This window comes from Borostomias antarcticus, assembly GCF_949987555.1.
Source record: "Borostomias antarcticus genome assembly, chromosome: 6".
Classification (NCBI taxonomy): domain Eukaryota; kingdom Metazoa; phylum Chordata; class Actinopteri; order Stomiiformes; family Stomiidae; genus Borostomias; species Borostomias antarcticus.
In genome coordinates, this window is record NC_140239.1 from 5946646 (window position 1) to 5956645 (window position 10000).

General features: G+C 51.2%; 1 protein-coding gene across 1 annotated transcript in view; it reads right to left on the minus strand.

The window, feature by feature from the left end:
• Positions 1 to 10000, minus strand: part of grid2 (glutamate receptor, ionotropic, delta 2) — a gene marked incomplete at both ends in the record, with an annotated part of 437190 nt that overhangs the window by 367956 nt on the left and 59234 nt on the right. The gene's annotated exons all lie outside the window — the stretch shown is intronic.

Here is a 10000-nt window from a genome sequence, read left to right on the forward strand (position 1 = left end):
CACACACACACACACACACACACACACACACACATAACCTCTCCCCACACATTGCTCCAGGACTCTTTTGGGCATGGATGAATGGGCCTATTGATGGCTGAGGATGATGGTTGGGAGGGCTACACAGGAAGAGAACATGGTTTCAATAAACTCCCAATCTCTGACACACACATCACGCATCCACAAGAGACGCCGCTAGCCTTCAGCCAACAGGCCAACAGGCTAACCAACCAGCCAGCCAGCCAATTAGCCAGTCATCCAGCCAATTAACCAACCAGCCAATTAGCCAGTCTTCCAGCTAATTAACCAGCCAGCTAATTAGCCATTCATCCAGCTAATTAACCAGTCATACGCCAATTACCCAGCCAGCCAACCAAAAAGTTAACCAGCAAGCCGGCCAGCCAACCAGCCGGTCGATCAGTCATCCTGCCGGCCAGACCTCTCCACAGAGAGCAGCGGTGGTAGTGAAGTCTTCCCAGAGAGAGGAAGGCCAAAACTATTACATCCACAAAGTGGCCTCCGATCATTATGATGAAAGGCTCGGGGGCCATTTGTATTCAGTCTGCAGAGCGGTGACTGACAGCGCTCCACTGTCTGTCCTCTGGAGCTGGAGTGCACCTCTACCACCATCACCCCCCATCCCCAACCCCTCTGCCAACCCCACCACCCCTCCTGTTTCTTCCACTGGGGGGCGGGCAGGCAAGGTGTCACCCCCCTGAAGGGCTGCATTGGTGCACTCCGAAGCAGTCAGACAGATGTTAAAAAGGAGGTTGTGTGAGAATAAATGAAAATGATTATGTCCAGTTCTGTCTGACCGAGCGTTGTGGGGCAGGAGGAGAGCGTGTTCCAGAAGGGCCCCGCAGGCGATTGGCTGGCTGCTTTCACAGGGAGATGAAAGCCATGGCTGGGCTATGGACAATTACCACAGTGTAAGTGTAGGGGACAGCACACACACACACGCAGGCACGCACGCACGCACGCACACACTCACACACATACACACAATGAAACATACTCAAACGAACAGAGACACTCATGTGCATGTTCGCGTGCACGCAAGGACACACACACACACACACACGCACGCACGCACGCACGCACGCACGCACACCGGCCAGATGGAGAAATACTGTGACGTTGACGTTCCATATCCTTTATTGCTGTAGAAAGGGGCCCTGGTCCTGCTGGATCTCAGCATGCTGATTGGCCCACAGAGCAGCATGCTGATTGGCCCACAAAGCAGCCTGACCAGCCGCAGTCAGGAGGGACCTCCGCCTCCTAAACATAAAAGCAGGAAGAGCTTTTTTGGCAGCTCTCGGCTGCCGGACTTTATAGCGTCCAATAAAACATCGGTATTAAAGTGCAGTCTTTTCGCGCCGCCTTGCGCCGATGCATTGTCTCAGTTTATGAATTCAGAGACCGTTTTGTAAGCCTGTCAACATTTGGCACAAGTAGCAACAAAAGAGTCAGATGGCTGGATTGTTTGCCGTTTAATTCAGTGATGAACGGGAAGATAGGACCCAGCGGAGAGGAGTGCGGAGAGGAGCGCGTAGGGGCTCCGACGGCGTGCCCCGCCCCGCGCGCCTGGCAGATGATCACAGAGCGCGCTGGCGAGCTCGACAAACGGTCCCCCGCCAGAGATCACACGCACTGCCCGATGCGGCGACATGACAGCTGGTTAGCGCCTGTGTGTGTTAATCTGTGTGTACAGTAGTATGTGTTTTTAGTCAGTTACAGTTACGGCGTCGGCGTTGGCGAATCGCAGTTCGTATCGCGCCGCGGGGCTCAGCTGTCACCGGGCGATGACATCATCGGTTGGCACGGCAGTCGGGAAGGGGCCGATGAAGGAATGTCTTTGTGGGTCTTTGCGGAGGCGGCGGGCCAATCAGGAGAAGCCTTACAGCGACAAGAGACACAGGAAGAGAGACGAACAGTGGAGTACAGTATGGGGGTTCGGACGCCACAGGAGCAGGAAATCGAGACCTTCAATAGCGCCGCGGCTTTTTTTCCGCCCCCCCCCCACCCCTCACACGCATTCATAACACAGAAGCCACCTATTGTCCGTCATTTCTGGGAAACGTCCCCAATCTCCGAGCGTTCGCATTGAGGCCCTGCCAGCCCCGCTTGGTGTACCGGAGGCCAAGTCCCTCTGAGTCACCCGGCAGAAAGGTTCCTAGCGGGGGGAGAAAGGTTCCTACCCAGCTGTCAGCTGCAGAATGCCATCATATCGCCGCTTTATTAGCAATGTCAGGGGCGCCACGGGAAAAAGCCCACCCATTGATTAGACGGACGGATAATTGGATTGTGGCAATTCAGCCATGTCGCTGGAGGCCTTTAGAGGAGGCGAGGCCGGGGGGGGGGGGGGGGGTGGGGGGCGGGGGGGGGGGGGGGGGTGGGGGGCGGGGGGGGGGCGGGGCTGGAGAGAAGGAGACGGTAGGGAGGGAAGGATAGAGAAGGGATTGAGCGACAGAGGGATAAAAGAAGAGGGGGAGGTGGAGTGACAGAATTCAGAGAGGATTGGAGTGGTGTATAATGTGTGTGTGTGTGTGTGTGTGTGTGTGTGTGTGTGTGTGTGTGTGTGTGTGTGTGTGTGTGTGTGTGTGTGTGCGCGCGTGCGCGTCTTTACGTGAGCGCCATTTTCGACCGAATCACGTCGGAATAAAAGCGAAAATGTCGGAAGAAGGAGGAACAAGAAACGTGAACTCAAACCGCCGACCTCCTTTGAATCTTTCATAACTCCGAACTCAGGGGTAAAGTCACTGGCTGCTGAAATATTCATGGCTGTAAATATTACCCACGCTCGGGTCAGAAAACCCGACCAATCCTGAGAGGATTCCCTCAGAGAGTCTACGGAGGAGACGGACAGACTCTCAGAAAGCAGGCCTGGGAAAAGTGCAGAGTAAGCAATTCCTATCACGGAACCGCACACAGTAAATACCGCCGTCAAGGGCTTGGATCAAGGTCCTGACTTGAAATTAAACTTGCGCCTTCCGAAAAGTTTGCCAGCTGTGCTGTTGACTTCCTACAGAGTCCTAGAGCCGAACGCCAGAACAGCCAGCGTGTGCCTGCTGCTGATTCAATGACCAATCATATTAAAATCATAATCATTGTTGTTTACGAATAAAATGGCAGACCGTGATGTTTACTGACGCAACGAGACCAGATCTCCATCCCAGCTAAATCTTCATGACGCTCGTCTGTCACTTGCACTTATCGTATTCTTCTCTCTCTTACTTTGGATTTTCTGCACTCCTCGGCTTGATTTGCATACGTCTAAGCTGCTTAGCTTCAATCGTCCCGTGGCATGGTTCTGCCTCGTGGTCGTCTCGTGCGGCGTTTCATCTGCGATTCGCCGAGCGTTTCATCCGCGTTTTCCTCGACGGTAACCAACGGCGCCGGCGTTTGTACACTCGTTCGCGAGGCAGCGATGGCCGCCGTGGCTCTGCGTGCCGACAGATGGCCTTGCTGTGTTTGAAAGTGAGAGTTTCAGCGGGGAATGTTTATTTGTTTCTGTGTCACTGTGTGTGTGTGTGAGAGAGAGAGAGAGGAGAGCAGTCCCACCTGTCTCCTCCGCCCCCATGCGATGTTATCCAATTACGACCCATCTTCCTGCTTCAATCAATATAAGCCGTGAACACACACCCGGCTGCCTGTTCGCTAATTAATCAGGTAACCGTGGGAGATGGGGGAGACGGACATGAGAGCGCGAGCGCTGCACTCACAGTCGTCCTCACTTCTCTCTGGGGGGAACTGGCTCTGAGGCGGAATATTATACACACACTGATTTCCTCTGAAGTGGAAGCCTGCGTTCACACACACACACACACACACACAAACACACACACACACACACACACACACTGTAGCGAACCCCACTAGCTCTTAGCTACTTTCATCTGTTTTTTGTTCTCATGCCCGTGTCAGATCCTTCCGCTCCCTCTAGCCAATCAGACAGCTAATTCCCTTCACCTGCTTTCCCGCTGCCCACCTCATCACCTGCTCACCCCCTCAGTAGTCCCTCAGCGTGTGTGCTATAGCCCAGTACCTGGGACTGGAATGAGGAAGGGATTAGCAATTAAAAGATAATGTAAGGTGTGATTGCAAGAATTATAATGTACCGTATCCAAGCTTGTATCCGGGCTTATTGCACATGGCAAGATAAACATTCTATTCTATTCTATTCTATTCTATTCTATTCTATTCTATTCTATTCTATTCTATTCTATTCTATTCTATTCTATACAGGGTAACCCTATAGATATGGCCTTATCCTGACCCTAACCCTATAGATATGGCCTTATCCTGACCCTAACCCTATAGATATGGCCTGACCCTAACCCTATAGATATGGCCTAACCCTGACCCTAACCCTATAGATATGGCCTAACCCTGACCCTAACCCTATAGATATGGCCTTACCCTGACCCTAACCCTATAGATATGGCCTAACCCTGACCCTGACCCTATAGATATGGCCTAACCCTGACCCTAGCCCTATAGATATGGCCTAACCCTGACCCTAACCCTATAGATATGGCCTAACCCTGACCCTAGCCCTATAGATATGGCCTAGCCCTGACCCTAGCCCTATAGATATGGCCTTACCCTGACCCTAGCCCTATAGATATGGCCTAGCCCTGACCCTAACCCTATAGATATGGCCTAACCCTGACCCTTACCCTATAGATATGGCCTAACCCTGACCCTGACCCTGTACCAGTCCACTTCCCTCTGTTCTTTTCTGCCAGATCGTCTTGAGTATTACGTCAAGTTTTCCAGCATTGTTTGTTCTTGGTTTTCCCAGACCTGCCTGTTTTGGGCCGTGCTCGTTGCCTGCTGTCTGGCCCTCAGGCCCCCTGACTGCCTGGCCCTCAGGCCCCCTGACTGTCTGGCCCCCTTACTGCCTGGCCCTCAGGCCCCCTGACTGCCTGGCCCTCAGGCCCCCTGACTGCCTGGCCCTCAGGCCCCCTGACTGCCTGGCCCTCAGGCCCCCTGACTGCTTGGCCCTCAGGCCCCCTGACTGCCTGGCCCTCAGGCCCTCTGACTGTCTGGCCCTCAGGCCCCCTAACTGCCTGGCCCTCAGGCCCCCTGACTGTCTGGCCCTCAGGCCCCCTGACTGTCTGGCCCTCAGGCCCCCTGACTGCCTGAGCGACTGATCTCCAGGTTGTGAAACTTGAACTCTCCTCGCAACTTTTTCTGTTTCCTGGTCGGGTTTTTTAGTACCAACCTGCCAGTTCCAGTGCACTTTACACACACACACACACACACACACACACACACAAGCACAAGCACAATCACGCACGCACACACACACACACACACACACACACACACACACACACACACACACACACACAAGCACGCACACACACACACACACACACACACACACACAGCAAACTATATTTCCCACGCAGTGACAACTGTGTGGTTCCTACACTTGAAGCAGGATCAATCAGAGGTCCTCGGGGCCAAATAGGACACATTTACCCCACTGTTCAAAGCCCCTGATTTAAGGGTGAAATATCCCTTTAAAATGGTGCCGCTGGCTGGAATTTTATGAGAGTGGTCACGGTTGTCTGCCAGTGATTGGTTAAAGAGTACTGATGTCAGCACATAGAACTTTGCCTTGATCTCTTTTCTGCAATCCTATAGACGGGTTCTGCTAGTCATGCCTGTAATCTCCATTGTGATAAATATCTCGTGTCCTCTGCCATTCTGCACTCGCTGTGTTGGCCTGAAACACACACAGCATGTGTCTGATACAAGAAAATGGAAAATCATCAGTGTGTGCGCAAGCATGTCTGTGCGTGCGTGTATGCACTTGTGGGTGTGTGTGGGTATGTATGCGTGTGTGTATGTGTGTGTGTGTGTGTGTGTGTGTGTGTGTGTGTGTGTGTGTGTGTGTGTGCGCGCATATGTGTGTGTGTGTGTGCGTGGGTGTGTGTATGCGCTTGTGGGTGTGTGTGTGTGTGTGTGTGTGTGTGTATGTATGCGTGTGTGTGTGTGTGTGTGTGTGTGTATGTGTTTGTAAACCCTGTGGGAGCCTTTCCAAACGGAGGCGTTGGAGGCATCTGGCATCTCCCAGGCTTTGTTCTGCCTCCTCCTTTTCGTCAGGAGACAGAGGGAGAGACCGTCAGGGGGAGAGACCGTCTCCCTCTGACACAGCAGCTCAGCTACACAGCTTCTTACTGTACGACACGACCGCGTACGCAGCACAACACAGCTCTAGGGTGGATCCTCCCGGGCACACACGCACACCGATACTAAATCCCATGTCTGGGAGGAACGCCAGACTTCATTCAAAACAGCTGGAGCAGCTCGGGAATTATAACACGCACGGAGGCGGAGTTCATACACAATTCTGCGGTTACAGAGGAATAAAACCGCCCGCTCAGCGTCCGCGCAGACCTCTCAGGAGCTATTACAAAGACGCGTCCCAAACAATATTTCATTACGATGATAGATTGGGCCATAGACCCATGTTTTGCGCATGTGTTTCACCCGTAGCCAATAACATGGATCACGGCGCGACGTTTAGCTCACTGTGCATGTTTGCAAATGAGGATCGCTGCAGCGCAATTAAGTCTGAATTAAGAAGGCACGCCATTGCATGCTGGGATATGTTGTCTGTCATCTGTACATCAATACGGCTGCATATACAACAGAAGAACATTCCACCAGTCATGTCGCTCTATACGAAAACAAATTATCAGCTGACCTTTTCTTCAATGTAACAAACGTTGTTGATGTGTAATTTTCTGGGAGAAAAAAGCAATAGGGATAGATGTACAGTATGTGCATCACTGGTGTTCATCTGTTATGGCGCAGTCATGTTGTGCTCAGTAAGTGTTAAGCTGCGTTGCTCTGTACTACTCAGTGTAGCTTAGCAGAAGCGGCGTTCTGCACAGTAGTTCGTTGAGCTGTACCTGCGGCATCTCACTGTGTTGGGTTGTGTGGTGTTGTGTCCCATTGTACCCTACAGCTTCATGCAGTGTTGTGTTGAGTTGTATGGTGTTGTACAGTCGTGTGCAGTGTTGTGTTGTGTTGTATTGTATGGTGTAATACAGCCTCATGCAGGGTTGTGTTGTCAATGTTGTCAAATAATTATTTATTCATACACTGCGCTGTAACTTTTATTCCTGTATTTTATTTTTCCTGCATTTTGTTTGAACCTTTTTTGCATTTCGTTTTATATGACCTTTGATGTGTCGCACTTTGTCTTGATGCTTTTAATGTCTCATGTAAAGCACTTTGAATTGTCTTGTTGCTGAAATGTGCTCTACCTGTACGAATAAACTTGCCTTGCCTTGTTGTGTTGTATTGTATGGTGTTGTACAGCCTCATGCAGTGTTGTGTTGTGTTGTGTTGTATTGTATGGTGTTGTACAGCCTCATGCAGTGTTGTGTTGTGCTGTATTGTGCGGTGTTGTACAGCTGTGTGCGGTGCAGTGCAGTGTTGTGTTGTGTTGTACGGTGTTGTACAGCCTAATGCAGTGTTGTGCTGTATTGTGCGGTGTTGTACAGCTGTGTGCGGTGCAGTGCAGTGCAGTGTTGTGTTGTATTGTACGGTGTTGTACAGCCTAATGCAGTGTTGTGTTGTATTGTACGGTGTTGTACAGTAAAGCCTCATGCAGTGTTGTGTTGTATTGTACGGTGTTGTACAGTACAGCCTCATGCAGTGTTGTGTTGTGTTGTGTTGTACGGTGTTGTACAGTACAGCCTCATGCAGTGTTGTGTTGTGTTGTATTGTGCGGTGTTGTACAGCCTCATGCAGTGTTGTGTTGCGCTGTATTGTGCGGTGTTGTCCAGCCGTGTGCGGTGCAGTGCAGTGTGGTGCGTGCGGTGTCGTGCTCCACTGTGCTCAGTAATAACTCTCTCTCTCTCCAGAGGACTTCAAAGGCAGCCTCATCTCAGCACCAGGTTCTGCGAGGGGCCTCTAACAAAAGACCGGGTCGTAACAAGGCAGTCCGAGCTGGGGACACACTGGACACCGGCCCCCAGAAACAACTCTCCATTATGTACCCGGGACCGCCCCCTCCAGAACCAACTACCCCCCCCCCCCCCTCCGTAAAGTGGACCTCTAACAGGGTAGAGTCCGGTACCTTTTACCGGGTGCATTACACGCCACAGGAGCAGGGATCTGTACGTTTGATGTCGGAACGGAGCGAGTTTATCGGGGGGGATCTAAAGGATAGTTCCCTTTAGCTCCCGGGGACCATGTGTTGGTCTGATCGAACAGGTGCTTCTTTTTGGTGATATGCGGTGGTTTCTTTCAATTATCAGTTAATTAAATCACGGAGCGAGGCCAGATAGGAGCTCCCTTCATATGTTCCGCTGCCAGGGCTCCTCTCGTGGTTTCCACACAGATCCCGCGGGAACCGGTGCCCGAGCAGAACGCCGCTAATTAATTGTCGGAAGGTTCGGTGTGTAACGACAGCCCTTTGGTTCTGCAACACAGAAATAATTGGCAGCTATCGCGTAGCTGGAACTTTCAAATCAAATGGGATAACATTCGCGACGTTCATCTAAAACAGTTGGACGGCATCGGCAAGAGTCTAATCTAATAAATAACACCTGTTCAAAATAGATGCGACTCATTTGATTTGTAATGCCTGGGGACCTCGCAGTCTGGCTGAGCGAATCGGCGATCGGTGTTTTTTGGGGCGTGGCTGCAGAAGTTTTCCAAGATGGACGCCAGTCGGTTCGGCCCGCTAGACTGACAGGCGAAAGGCGGGGCCACCGGCCGCCGACAGAAAATAACCCTGGCGAGTCTGGGGACGAGATAGCGTAATAGAGTTTACCGTCCATTTTCCCCTCTTCCTCTCTCTCTCTCTCTCCTCTCTCCTCCTTGCTGACTGGCCTGCTTAGAGATATCAGGCCTGTTTATAACAAAACAATCATCGTAATCTTTATATTTCCCTTCAGGTTTTCCTCAGGTAGAGCCAGACTGTTCCTGTTCGGTATCGCAGCGCGGAGGTCAGATCCAGCGCTGTGTCGGCGGTAGTCAGTTATTACAGGAATGCTGAACGTGAACACAGCTGTAATATTTGGGGTATTTTAGGCAGTGAGAGCAGCTTTATTTCGTGGTTTGCGTACTGGCGACCTTTACAAAGACTACTGGGTCCTGTTACCACACAGGGAATGTGTAGTATTCTAGACGCCGAGGCACAGTTACGCCAAGTTGTTTATTTTGCGAAGGGGGGAGTGACTCTCTTACCTTGTTCCATCCAACATCCAGACTCCGAAACAAAACATCCTGACCTCAGCTATGCCAGAACAGATCATTCCTCTCTCCTCACGGGCCTGTCAGGCACGGCCCCGGCAGCCATGATGGATGTGGAACCAGGGCCTGGTGTGTCAAACCGCAGCCCAGTTTGGACCAGCGCCAACGGGGCCGGTACTGCAGACATGGCAGTAGCGCTGTAGTGCTCAAGCCCGGTCTTGGGTCTCGAGACCCGTCTCAAGAGCACTTTCTGCAGGTCTCGGTCTCGTCTCGGAATCGATTTTTACGATGTAGCGGTTTCGGACAAAGAGGACTTGGGATTTTATGTCAAGACGAGTCAAGACCAAAACTGTGGGAATATCACTCAATTTCCTGTGAGTTGTCGAATGTAGTTGTTGTTAAAATGTTAAGTTATGTAAAACCTCCCGCTTCAAATTTAAGGAGTGCGTATGGTTTGCAGTCCACAATTTATCGTGTGTCATGTAGTGTGGAACTGGTACTGATCAGGTCCTGGTCTGGTCTTGACTCGGTCTCGCCCTGCCTTGGTCTTGGTCTTGACTCAGTCTCGGATTAGGGGGTTTTGACTACAAGTGACTAGTGTTTTAGTGTGTGTGTGTGTGTGTGTGTGTGTGTGTGTGTGTGTGTGTGTGTGTGTGAAGGAGAGAGAGAGAGTCTATTTGTGTCTATGTATGAGTGTAGCATGCATGTGTAGTTGTCAAGGTTTGTCCATGTGTATATGTCAAACTAGTTTTAACTAGTGTTCTGTAATATAAAA